Source organism: Xenopus laevis, chromosome 8S, assembly GCF_017654675.1.
Source record: "Xenopus laevis strain J_2021 chromosome 8S, Xenopus_laevis_v10.1, whole genome shotgun sequence".
Classification (NCBI taxonomy): Eukaryota; Metazoa; Chordata; class Amphibia; order Anura; family Pipidae; genus Xenopus; species Xenopus laevis.
This window is the reverse complement of record NC_054386.1, coordinates 99,670,700-99,684,080: the sequence shown is the minus strand read 5'-3', so window position 1 is coordinate 99,684,080 and position 13,381 is coordinate 99,670,700.

Here is a 13,381-nt window from a genome sequence, read left to right as displayed (position 1 = left end):
ATAAAGGGAGGGGAAGGCTATGCAAACAGAATACACTATTGTTTCCCTGCTCACCTTTTCTAGGCTTAAAGGGACTATTTGCTACGGTGGGAAAATTCCTCATTGTGTATTTTCCGGCCAAGTTTTCTAAGGGCAACAAGGGGAAAAAGCAAATGAGCCAGTATGTGTATATAAACACATAATATTTGAACATTTATGAATAAGTTCTTCATTTTGCCAGTAGGGGGAGTATACAGTAAAGTCCTTGGAAAATGGCAGTGCTGCAAAGTCCCCAGACATCATAGAAACCAGCCCTGGCTGTATTTTTGGTATTCTCCTATAGATCAGACTTTCTCAAACTATGAGGTCAGCCTTACCGGTAAGTTTGGCTTGCAGGTCTTATGAGGACCGGGAAGACTCCTTGTTGCCAAGTATGGTCTTTTGTAACCTAAATTGGTTTACAAGATTTAAAGTTCGTTAAATTGATATGAACATTGAGACATTTGAGACCTTTTAGGCTACACTCACCTGTCCTTTTGATGCCCACCAATATCTTCTCTCCACTATAAACCCTGTGTACTTTACATAGTAAGTTAGGTTGAAAAAAAGACACATGTCCATCAAGTTCAACATTTTAAATCTATATATATAACCTGCCAAACTGCCAGTTGATCCAGAGGAAGGCAAAAAACCCATCTGAAGCCTCTGTAATTTGCTTCAGAGGGGAAAAATTCCTTCCTGACTCCAAAATGGCAATGGGACCAGTCCCTGAATCAACTTGTACTATGAGCTATCTTCCATATCCCTGTATTCCCTCACTTGCTAAATACCATTCAACCCCTTCTTATCAAGTATCAAGTAAACTCATCCCCTTTAATGTCCACTTGCTGTGACTGAACTGGCAAATTTAGGACAGTTGTCCAGTTTGCATACCAGAAGACAACTATCTAGGTCAGTGATCCCCAACCAGTAGCTCGTGAGTAACATGTTGCTCTCCAACCCCTTGGATGTTGCTCCCAATGGCCTCAAAGCAGGTGCTTATTTTTGAATTTTTGGCAAGTTTTGGTTTCATAAAAACCAGGTGCACTGCCAAACAGAGCCTTAATGTAGGTTGACAATCCACATAGGGGCTACCAAATGGGCAATTACAGCCCTTTTTTGGCACCCCAAGAACATTGTTCATGCTAGTGTTGCTCCCCAACTCCTTTTACTTCTGAATGTTGCTCATGGTTCAAAAGGTTGGGGATCCCTGATCTAGGTCATACTAAAAGGTGAACTGCCCTTTCAAGCCAAAATGTCCTAGAACGTGCAGTAGCCACCCCAAACCTAATGCTGATCATTCTGTACATAAAGATCAGCTCATTTGGTGTGGTTGAGGGGTTGGCTAAATTGGGTTAATTTAATTGCTTGGCCCCTGGTCTAATGATTGGATCATAATGGAAAGAGAACAAGGTGCTCCAGAATGAGATATAAAGTGACTCACCGAACAGTGAAAGTGGTTGGGGTGCACCAGCCCCAGACCCCCAGCTTTAGGGAGCGGTACAGCAACGAATATGGAAACAGAGCTGGCACTCAAAACGGTTCCACAGGACCAAAGGAATTCAGTTAAAAAATAATTTTATTTGTAGAAAAGTTAAAAGAAATATCAGCATCTCCATATATTATGGATCATAATGGAAACCTGTTGAGGGACAACTACAAAGGAGAGCCAATGTCCTTTCCTCAGGGCCACAACAAGGGGTAGGCAGAACAGAACCATTCCTAGGCAGTGTTGGACTGGTCCATCGGGATACCAGGAAAACTCCCAGTGGGCCCAGGTATCAGTTGCCCTCCTGCTGATAAACATTTGGCCTTTTTCATGGCCATTTCTATGAGAACAAAGAGGCTAAATAGATGGAATAATAGATTATAGTATGTAAAGAAAAAAGACTTGGAGAATAGAGGTTGAGTGAGGAGCGAAGAATAATATTACTGAGAGTGGGCCCTGGTCTAAGGTTTTTGGGTGTGCCCCTCGTGTCCCAGTCCGACACTGTTCCTAGGGCGCAACTCTCTCCCCCCAAGATGGCCATCTTAGCATGCAGTAAATAGAACAGCCAGACAGGCAAGACAACAGGGAACCCCAATCCGTTGATTTATCAGAATGGGTCAATTTCATTTCCATAAGTCGGAAACGGAAAATAGCTTGTAATGATTTCTCCAGGCCCCGGACCCTGGACGTTTGTAGAGATGAAAAGGCTCTCAGATAATTTTCAGATTTAATCATCGTCACGCTCACGCTGCAGTTTGGGATGTTCCTCTTCCAATGGAACAAACCTTGTCGAACAAGAAGTAAAATTATCTTCCAGCTTAATCCTGACGGCCCCCGTTTCTCCCTCTCCTTCCTCCTCATTAAAGGCAGAGCAGGTATCAGAGCAGAGCCGAGAAACATCTGTTGCAGGAAGTCTGTTCTCTGCGGGGACCTTCCACAAATATTGGCTGGCTTAGCCCCCTATCCTTCCAGCAGGGGGTTGGAGTTGCACGGCATGGTGGGAATATCAAGCGCAGGAAGTAAATAATAGCTGACACTTATTAAGACTTCTCCTCTGTCAGGTAAGAGTTGGGAGTAGCAAAACATAAACCAGCTAAGATTTCTTTAAATAAATATTTATTTTCCTAGCTAGGGACAGTGTTGGACTGGGCAATCTCAACCCACCCCCCCAGACAAACTGACATCCAGGGACCACAACAGTTAGATGTAGATGGTGCTAAATAGCAAAGGTGTTATATAGATAGTGGAAAGAATAAAGGCCTAATGGGAATTGATCTTTACTGGGGACAACTAGGACTGGGGCCCACTGGGAGATCTTCTGGTACTCTGATGTGAATTGATCTTCACTGGGGACAACTAGGGCTAGGACTACCAGAAGATCCTCATGTACTCTGATGGAAATTAATCTTTACTGGGGACAACTAGGGCTAGGACTACCAGAAGATCCTCTCATGTACTCTGATGGAAATTAATCTTTACTGGGGACAACTAGGGCTGGGGCCTACCAGGAGAGCCTCTGGTAGACTGAAGGGAATTGATATTTACTGGGGACAACTAGGACTAGGGCATACCAGGAGATCCTCTGGTATTCTGATGGGAATGGATCTTTACTGGAACAACTAGGGTTGGGACCTACCAGGAGATCCTCTGGTACTCTGAAGGGAATTGTTCTTTACTGGGGACAACTAGGGCTGGGGCCTACCAGAAAAAGTCTTTGTGGGGAAGTAGGCGGGGTTTAGGCATAGTGGGAGGAGTGGTCTGTGCAAAGCTGGTAGTTTTTAAGCGAAAAACTAGGACATGGTTGAATTTGTCCCTCATTTGATATTTCGAAGGTTGAGGGTTCTGCAATAATGCTAGAAATATACTTCTTTTTTCACACCCTTCTGCCAGTTTATTTTTATTTTTTGTATAGTTCTCTTAATATGAGCCGGATCATCCCAAGCCCGGGAGTCAGTTCTGTGCTATAACCTTGTAGCTACCGGTATTGGCTCCGGCTCGGGGCTGGATGCCTTTCAGAGACATGTGATTCTTATCTGCCTAATAAGCTGCTCTGACAGATGAGTCCCGCTCAATACTAAACACAAACACAATCAGGACAGACACAGAGAGCAAAGGAGTTTAGACAAATTGCACGACTGTACTTTTCCAGCAATGTCAGGGTGGCCACTGAGGGGGGGCAAAAACTGTCAGGGACCAAGTCCTGGTAGGGGCCCATATATTCACATAGACTGAGATATACAGGGAACTCTGAGTATCATAAGGGATAATGTACCCCCTACTGTAAATGATAAGGATATTAGAAGTCACTGAGGGGTTGTTCTGTGACCATATAAAGGCACAAGGCTGCAGGCTGAGTTATACAGGGAACTCTGAGTATCACTCATGTATTATAAGGGATAATGTACCCCCTACTGTAAATTATAAGGATATTAGAAGTCACTAAGGGTTTGTTCTGTGACCATATAAAGGCACAAGGCTGCAGGCTGAGTTATACAGGGAACTCTGAGTATCACTCATGTATTATAAGGGATAATGTACCCCCTACTGTAAATGATAAGGATATTAGAAGTCACTGAGGGGTTGTTCTGTGACCATATAAAGACACAAGGCTGCAGGCTGAGTTATACAGGGAACTCTGAGTATCACTCATGTATTATAAGGGATAATGTGTCCCCTACTGTAAATGATAAGGATATTAGAAGTCACTGAGGGGTTGTTCTGTGACCATATAAAGGCACAAGGCTACAGGCTGAGTTATACAGGGAACTCTGAGTATCACTCATGTATTATAAGGGATAATGTACCCCCTACTGTAAATGATAAGGATATTAGAAGTCACTAAGGAATTATGTGACCATATAAAGGCACAAGGCTGCAGGCTGAGTTATACAGGGAACTCTGAGTATCACTCATGTATTATAAGGGATAATGTACCCCCTACTGTAAATGATAAGGATATTAGAAGTCACTGAGGGGTTGTTCTGTGACCATATAAAGACACAAGGCTGCAGGCTGAGTTATACAGGGAACTCTGAGTATCACTCATGTATTATAAGGGATAATGTGTCCCCTACTGTAAATGATAAGGATATTAGAAGTCACTGAGGGGTTGTTCTGTGACCATATAAAGGCACAAGGCTACAGGCTGAGTTATACAGGGAACTCTGAGTATCACTCATGTATTATAAGGGATAATGTACCCCCTACTGTAAATGATAAGGATATTAGAAGTCACTGAGGGGTTGTTCTGTGACCATATAAAGACACAAGGCTGCAGGCTGAGTTATACAGGGAACTCTGAGTATCACTCATGTATTATAAGGGATAATGTGTCCCCTACTGTAAATGATAAGGATATTAGAAGTCACTGAGGGGTTGTTCTGTGACCATATAAAGACACAAGGCTACAGGCTGAGTTATACAGGGAACTCTGAGTATCACTCATGTATTATAAGGGATAATGTACCCCCTACTGTAAATGATAAGGATATTAGAAGTCACTGAGGGGTTGTTCTGTGACCATATAAAGGCACAAGGCTACAGGCTGAGTTATACAGGGAACTCTGAGTATCACTCATGTATTATAAGGGATAATGTACCCCCTACTGTAAATGATAAGGATATTAGAAGTCACTAAGGAATTATGTGACCATATAAAGGCACAAGGCTGCAGGCTAAGATTACAATGTGTTCCGCCTGCTTTCACTGCATATGCACCTCAATAACTACAGCCTGTTAAGGCATCATGGGCGGCATTTGTTCCTTTGGTAAAACGCACAAAGGTTTACCCAGAGGGGGGCACAGTAACAAATGCCGTGTTTGAGGTCCCTAACAATAATTGTCACCCGGGAGATGCAGATACGAGTGCCTTATAGATGGCTAATATACATTGAAGGATGCCGGCTGACATTAGCTATATCCCGTGTAGCAGCCTTGCAGTGAATCTGTGCTTCTCCATTGTCCAGATTTTCTTTTGTTTCATCTCTGGGGGTTACCCCATTTACATATAATCCCTTTATAACGTTCAATACATAAACCTAAAGGCTTTATTGCCTTGTGAGCTCCCCCCAGTCTGGGCACAGAGCGCGCCTGCTTGCTGCATTGTTTATTCATTCTGTTCCTCTGATATAATGTATGGCACTGCAGAAACAGCCGGGGATTTATAAATAAGCAATAATAATAGGAATAATATTTGAATACATCCTGAGATGTTGGCTGTTTATCAGCGTGGGGGGAAGCCATTTTTCTCTGCACTGTCACATATCTGTGATTTCTTTCTCTGTTTGTTTGGAGCAGCAATGGCACAGGATTAACGGAGCGAATAACCCCAGACTAGGGTTGCTACTGTCTTTGTAAAAATTATATTTAAATCCAATGTTATTAATATGGAAGAAAGCTACAAATATCGAAAGGCTGGTCAATTTTTTCTAGAAAATGTGTGACCCATAGCAGCCAATTAGTAGTTAGCTCTCACAGACAGAAATATAAAAACAAGCCACTGATTGGTTGTTATGCTTTGCTGGAGTGGGACCAGCTTTGCCCACATTTTTACAGATCTTACCAAACTAATTTAAATGCCTTTTCATAAATAGGTGAGCAGAAACCATGACTCTGGGATGTCAGTGAATGTGATCTACTTAGACTTTGCTAAAGCATTTGATACAGTGCCACACAGAAGGTTATTAGTTAAATTAACGAATATTGGTCTGCACATAGTATTTGTTCTTGACTAGAGAACTGGCTGAAGGATAGACTACAAAAAGTGCTGGTAAATGGAACAATTGGACCAGTGTTGTTAGTGAAGTAACACAGGGCTCTGTACTTGGTCCTTTGCTTTTCAACTTGTTTATTAATGACCTGGGGAGGACATTGAAAGTACTGTTTTGTTGATGTTAGCTGAACTATAGGTTCCATGCAGAATGCTGCCACTTTGTAGAGTGACTTAATTGTAAAACTGGCAAATGAGGCAATGGCAGTGTGTTGGTGCTATTTGTAATTGAGACAGATTTGTGGATAACAAGCTGTGCAACTCTAGGCAGTGTCATTCTGTGGCCACTAAAGCAAATAAAGTTCTTTTTTGCATAAAAAAGGGCATAAACTCAAGGGATGAAAACATAATTTTGCCTCTTTATAGGTCCCTGGTGAGGCCTCATCTGGAGTATGGGGGCAGTTTTGGACTCCAGTCCTTAAGAGGGATATAAATGAGCTGGAGAGAGTGCAGAGACTAAGTGCAACTAAACTGGTTAGTGGGAGGGAAGACAAATTATAAGGAGAGACTGACAAGGTTGGGGTTGTTTTCTCTGGAAAAAAGGCTCTTGCGAGGGGACATGATGAGGGTATTATTGGGCACATCTGATGCATGCACAATGGTTTCCAGGATCAATGTGCATGCTGCTGGCAGGGATTGAGCTCCAGGAGCAAGAAGAAATACTTAGAAGATATACTTTGCAGGGTGGAGGGTTCTGCTGAAGCTCACGACTAGGACGGGGGGCCCCTGAGGGGGTGTGGGTGCCCCTGAGGTTAGTGCCCATACAGAGCCCAGTTACACCCTGCAGCCTAGTATAGTATATATAGGGACTAAAGGATATTATAAGTCACCAAGGGGTTCCATGACCATATAAAAGCACAAGATGAATTTGAATATCCTCATATTTGTCACCAGGGGGTATTTTATTTATTATCAAGGAGTCATTAGACACCAATTACATCATTAAGCACCAATTATAACTGATGATGTCACTAAGCACCATTTATAAGGATATCAGTTGCAAAATATTCATGATTTTCTAAATTATTGATATATATATATATATAATGGGAAGCTTATGGGAGTAGCTTATAAATTATATCCCCCCATACAAAAAATTATAAACAGCTACAAGTGGCAGCTACTAATGCCTCTGTGTGATGTTAAATTTAAAGGGAAAGAATAGGCTTTACGATATGCTGTATGGATATCTCTGATGTTCACAAACAGATGTCCTTATACTGTATTGTGTAAGGGAAATATTACGGCAAACCTCACCCATGCGAACAAATATACAGGGAAGCAATATTCTGTATTTTCCCTTTAATCCTGACTACAAACCAATACAGCGACCGTCTGGAATGAATAAGTAATGAACGAGGAGCATATAAACAACGACACATTTAGCCCAGGAAAAGCTTTACTTGCTGTTTTTGTTGACTACAAAAAAAAAAAAGTCCTATTTCCCGGGTGTAGAAAAGCGCCAAGGAATAAATCAGCGATTTCGCACATTCGCCAGGTTTCTGCCTTAAATCACAACGTGCACTTACTAACAAATGCCACAAACAACTTGTTTACTGCAATCCGCACCAAATATGCACTTGCCTTTTTTTTTTTCTTTTTTTTAATATATCAAATAAAATTAATTATCAGCTGTTACCAGGCAGATGGTCGGATCCCAGACGGTGCTTTATCATTGTGAGTCTTTAATTAAAATGATTTCTCTCACCTACAAGACTTACTGCCTTGCTTTTGCTATGGAGGCAAAGGGGATGGAGAAGGGGTCGGGCATATGCGGATCTAGGGATCACCTTTGGACGTGTTGCAGAATTTTTGGAAATTGCTGCAGTTAAACAAAAATATTGCTTTTTTTTAGGCTTAATAGTGCTGCAATTATTTCTAATTCTTATTTTATGCATCTCATACATTAAATTCAAAGCCCACGTTGCCACTGCAAAATTAATTTTACAGCCACCCATTTAATTCCACTGCAGCCAGAACATTAATGTTGTCAGGGTACAATGAATTCTGTATACTCATTTTGTGGTCAGAAAATTCATTAGGTGTCATATATAAACGAAGTTGCAGTGCAATTTCAGACACCATTTGCTGCGTATTTTACCCATAATGAGACGTTTTTCCCCTAAAATACCCGTAGAACTGAGGCCGCTTGGTGCCAATATCATGTATTTTATGGATCATGTTTAGGTACAAATACAGTTTTCCCTTTTTTTTTATGAATCAGATGCAACTGTGCTAAGAATTGTTGGAGTCAGGATAATTTAGGGCACACTTTGTTGGCACCCATTGGCACGGCTTGCAGCGAAAACACTGGAATTATCGCTACATTGAGGGTGATGCACCTCCGTGTGATGCTGCAAAGTTGAGCAAATACACAAAACTGCATGAAGTATGTTTAGGTGAAAGTACTTTTAATGAATGGCTTCGATACGCACAACAATTGAGTCAATTGTGATACAAAATAAGCTCTATTTTCTTTGTAAAATGATTTTGTGCTCCTGAAATGTGGTTTCTGCTTTCAAATTTATAATTGATTCAGGGTGGGCCTACGACCTGCCAGTCCGACGCTGAATTGATTCATCACAAGATCAATTTTGTGTTTACGGAATTCATTTTGAAATCACAAACTGCATTATGTGAGTAGGGAATATATATATATATATATATATATATATATATATATATATATATATATATATATAGACAAATACAAGAGTCCTCTGCACTTCCCCTTTAAACAAAACAGGGATTGTTTGTCCATATATTGCAATATATGAATAATGAAGCAATAGAATTCTTAATGAATCAGATGAAAATTAAGCGTAGGACTGGCCAGATATGGGATGACTTTGACGTAGTTGTTCAGCTTAAATATATTGCAATATATGGACAAACAATCCCTGTTTTGTTTAAAGGGTAAGGCATTTTTCAGTAGCAGTAGCACAAAATGTCTCTTGTCTTAAATATATTGATAATGGGTTGAGTGCAGAGGACTCTTCTATTTGACTATATGTATGCTTTCATTGCACCCCCGCCTAATGGTTTTAAAAATTAGTGGTGATCACAACTTTCCCTTGTTTGTAATATATATATATATATATATATATATATATATATATATATATATATATATATATATATATATATATATATATATAAGAAAATTATGATCTCTGGACCAGCACTTCCTAAAATGACATTTCTTTGTACCTGTACCTGTACCTGTACTAGTATCGAACTTTTTGGTCTTTACTAGGACCTTTCTCAAGGGCCCGAAACGTTGGCTACTGGTACAGTGTGTGATTTTAGGGAGTGCTGGTCAGGATATCATTATTTTTGATACATGATCACAGAATGAATTCTGTTAATACATATTTTATGTATCAATAAAAGATACATTTTGTCTGCAGAAATGATATTTGGGACTACAAAACAAGACATGTTGTGTTATTCTGTGACTGTATAAAATGACTTGTTTACAGAATGGTTTTAGTTTTGAGGATATTCATTTTATAACGCAAAATACGCAAAATACATTCTTCTTTTGTTGTCAGAGTTTAGTTTGAGCTGAGTATTTTGTACTCAGGCTTTTGTCATATGGCGCATGCAATTGCTGGAAATTGTAACACAACTGAATGTTTGTAGGTTGGCCCACTCCTATAGAAAGTACTACTGCCACCAGAATAAACCCAGGCATCCTATATGAACTTCTGAACCTGTGTGCGTCTATCTAATCAATGGGGGTCAGTGACCAGTTAGGGATAAACAACAGTGGTTTCTCCCAGCAAATTTGGGCTCGGATGGACACAAGTCTTTATTCTCAGCAGTTCCTCTGAGCTTGTCACAGGCAGATTGTCAAGAAGGAACGTTGGATCAATGAGCTGCTGTCAGAGAGATGCCAAGAATCCCAAACATGGCTCAGAATGACTAAATCTCCCTTCTATCTGCCATTTTACTGGTGGGATGGGGGGGATTTATCTTGGGCTAGAATAAAGGGTGACCTTCAGCAATGTGCCATGCGAGGCAGATAAGGTGGGGAGGTCAGGCGAATAGAAGGACTGTCCATTGATGGATAAACAGACGCTTGTGAAGATAATTGTGTTTGTTTAATAATATTCTAGAGCTGCGGAACCCACTCGTGTGGGCGGGAGAGTGTGTACGCCAGTAGAATGCCAACAAAGACAAGTACAGAGAGGCCTTGTGTGTGTGTGGCTCTAATTACTCTATACTCACAGGGCCAATTGCTGATACAGTCCTTCCAGCAGCCGCGCAGAGAGGCTCCAGGACAATCAGTGGTGTAACAAGATGTTACTGGGCCCCCAAAATGTCTAGAGGTTGATTTGTTTTACCAATATTTTTTGAAATTGTACATGAATTAGGGCTTAGTGGGACACCTATACCTCCTGGGCCCCCCTCTGCTTCCTCTGTAGTTACGCCCCTGAGGACAATCAACTGACATGGAAGGGAAATGTATATCAACCAACATATGCAAAATGAGTCAGGAGCGAACTGTGATTCCCATTTCCCCCCCCAAAGACGCTGGAAATTCCGTAATGAAGGAAAATACCATAACCGAGGCCAGCCAGAGGAATTCCTTTGGGACTCGCCATAGTTCATCAGAGGGCCATTGACTTGTATAGGATGTTTAGGGGCATAATTATTAAGACATAGAAATAAGAGTTGCTCTTGTATGCAGGGTATTAGGGGCAACTCTACTGAGAAAGTTCCCTTATTGACCCTTGAGGTTTGTGTCGAGCTATAATCCTGCCATATAGACTTCAGTGTTAGGAGGGGTCAGCGGGGGTTGTCAAGTGTACCCCAACCAGATACAGTACATAGGATCAGCCTTGTTTTAGTTGGAGCTGGAAACCTGGGCAGCAGATTAATTCCAGTGTATAAAATCCAGTGTATAAAATCAAGTGTATAAAAGGGCTGAAGCTAAATATGGTCACTGTTTGGAAGAGGTGGGTGCATAATTGTAAGGAGCCTGGACTGGAGTTGGACCAGATAGGTGTTGGCTTCGCTAATAATCATTGTGAGGTCAGATTGGTAAATAGGTACTTAAGGGGCACCTTGTGTGTCATTCTTCACCCCTCAATGTCAGGTTCTCTGGAGGGGCTTAGAAGGCTCTGTCCAGGCAGTTGGTTGCCCAGCAGAAGCTACAACTGGACACTTTTCTCTTTGGAAGAGGTGGGAGAATAATTGTAAGGAGCCTGGTTTGAAGTTGGACCAGGTAGGTGTTACATTGTGAGATCAGACTGGTATAAAGGTACTCAAGGGGGTTCTTCTTCACCCCTCAGTGTCAGGTTTTCTGGGGAAGAGCTAAAAGGCTCCGTCCAGGCCTCCACAACACCCCTGTGGTCTTTAATTAGATCGAAAAAAAGGCCAAATCATGCAAGGAAGCCCTGTAGTCCAGCTTTTGAGCTATATCTCTATCAGTCAGATTTATTGACATCTCCATTTGGATCCTAATCTATTTGTAAATGTCACACTTCATGTATTCAATCATGCAGCAAAGCAGGACAGGACTGCTGCTTCCATTCGGGATCAGATAGGATCTGTGCAGCCACTGGGACAGAATGTTCTGTTATACAGATAGCTAGAATCTCAGCTGCCATAAAGCAGGACAGGACTGCTGCTTACAATGGGGATCAGATAGGATCTGTGCAGCCACTGGGACAGAATGCTCTGTTATACAGATAGCTAGAATCTCAGCTGCCATAAAGCAGGACAGGACTGCTGCTTACAATGGGGATCAGATAGGATCTGTGCAGCCACTGGGACAGAATGTTCTGTTATACAGATAGCTAGAATCTCAGCTGCCATAAAGCAGGACAGGACTGCTGCTTACAATGGGGATCAGATAGGATCTGTGCAGCCACTGGGACAGAATGTTCTGTTATACAGATAGCTAGAATCTCAGCTGCCATAAAGCAGGACAGGACTGCTGCTTACAATGGGGATCAGATAGGATCTGTGCAGCCACTGGGACAGAATGTTCTGTTATACAGATAGCTAGAATCTCAGCTGCCATAAAGCAGGACAGGACTGCTGCTTACAATGGGGATCAGATAGGATCTGTGCAGCCACTGGGACAGAATGTTCTGTTATACAGATAGCTAGAATCTCAGCTGCCATAAAGCAGGACAGGACTGCTGCTTACAATGGGGATCAAATAGGATCTGTGCAGCCACTGGGACAGAATGTTCTGTTATACAGATAGCTAGAATCTCAGCTGCCATAAAGCAGGACAGGACTGCTGCTTACAATGGGGATCAGATAGGATCTGTGCAGCCACTGGGACAGAATGTTCTGTTATACAGATAGCTAGAATCTCAGCTGCCATAAAGCAGGACAGGACTGTTGCTTACAATGGGGATCAGATAGGATCTGTGCAGCCACTGGGACAGAATGTTCTGTTATACAGATAGCTAGAATCTCAGCTGCCATAAAGCAGGACAGGACTGCTGCTTACAATGGGGATCAGATAGGATCTGTGCAGCCACTGGGACAGAATGTTCTGTTATACAGATAGCTAGAATCTCAGCTGCCATAAAGCAGGACAGGACTGCTGCTTACAATGGGGATCAGATAGGATCTGTGCAGCCACTGGGACAGAATGCTCTGTTATACAGATAGCTAGAATCTCAGCTGCCATAAAGCAGGGCAGGACTGCTGCTTACAATGGGGATCAGATAGGATCTGTGCAGCCACTGGGACAGAATGTTCTGTTATACAGATAGCTAGAATCTCAGCTGCCATAAAGCAGGACAGGACTGCTGCTTACAATGGGGATCAGATAGGATCTGTGCAGCCACTGGGACAGAATGTTCTGTTATACAGATAGCTAGAATCTCAGCTGCCATAAAGCAGGACAGGACTGCTGCTTACAATGGGGATCAGATAGGATCTGTGCAGCCACTGGGACAGAATGTTCTGTTATACAGATAGCTAGACTCTCAGCTGCCATAAAGCAGGACAGGACTGCTGCTTACAATGGGGATCAGATAGGATCTGTGCAGCCACTGGGACAGAATGTTCTGTTATACAGATAGCTAGAATCTCAGCTGCCATAAAGCAGGACAGGACTGCTGCTTACAATGGGG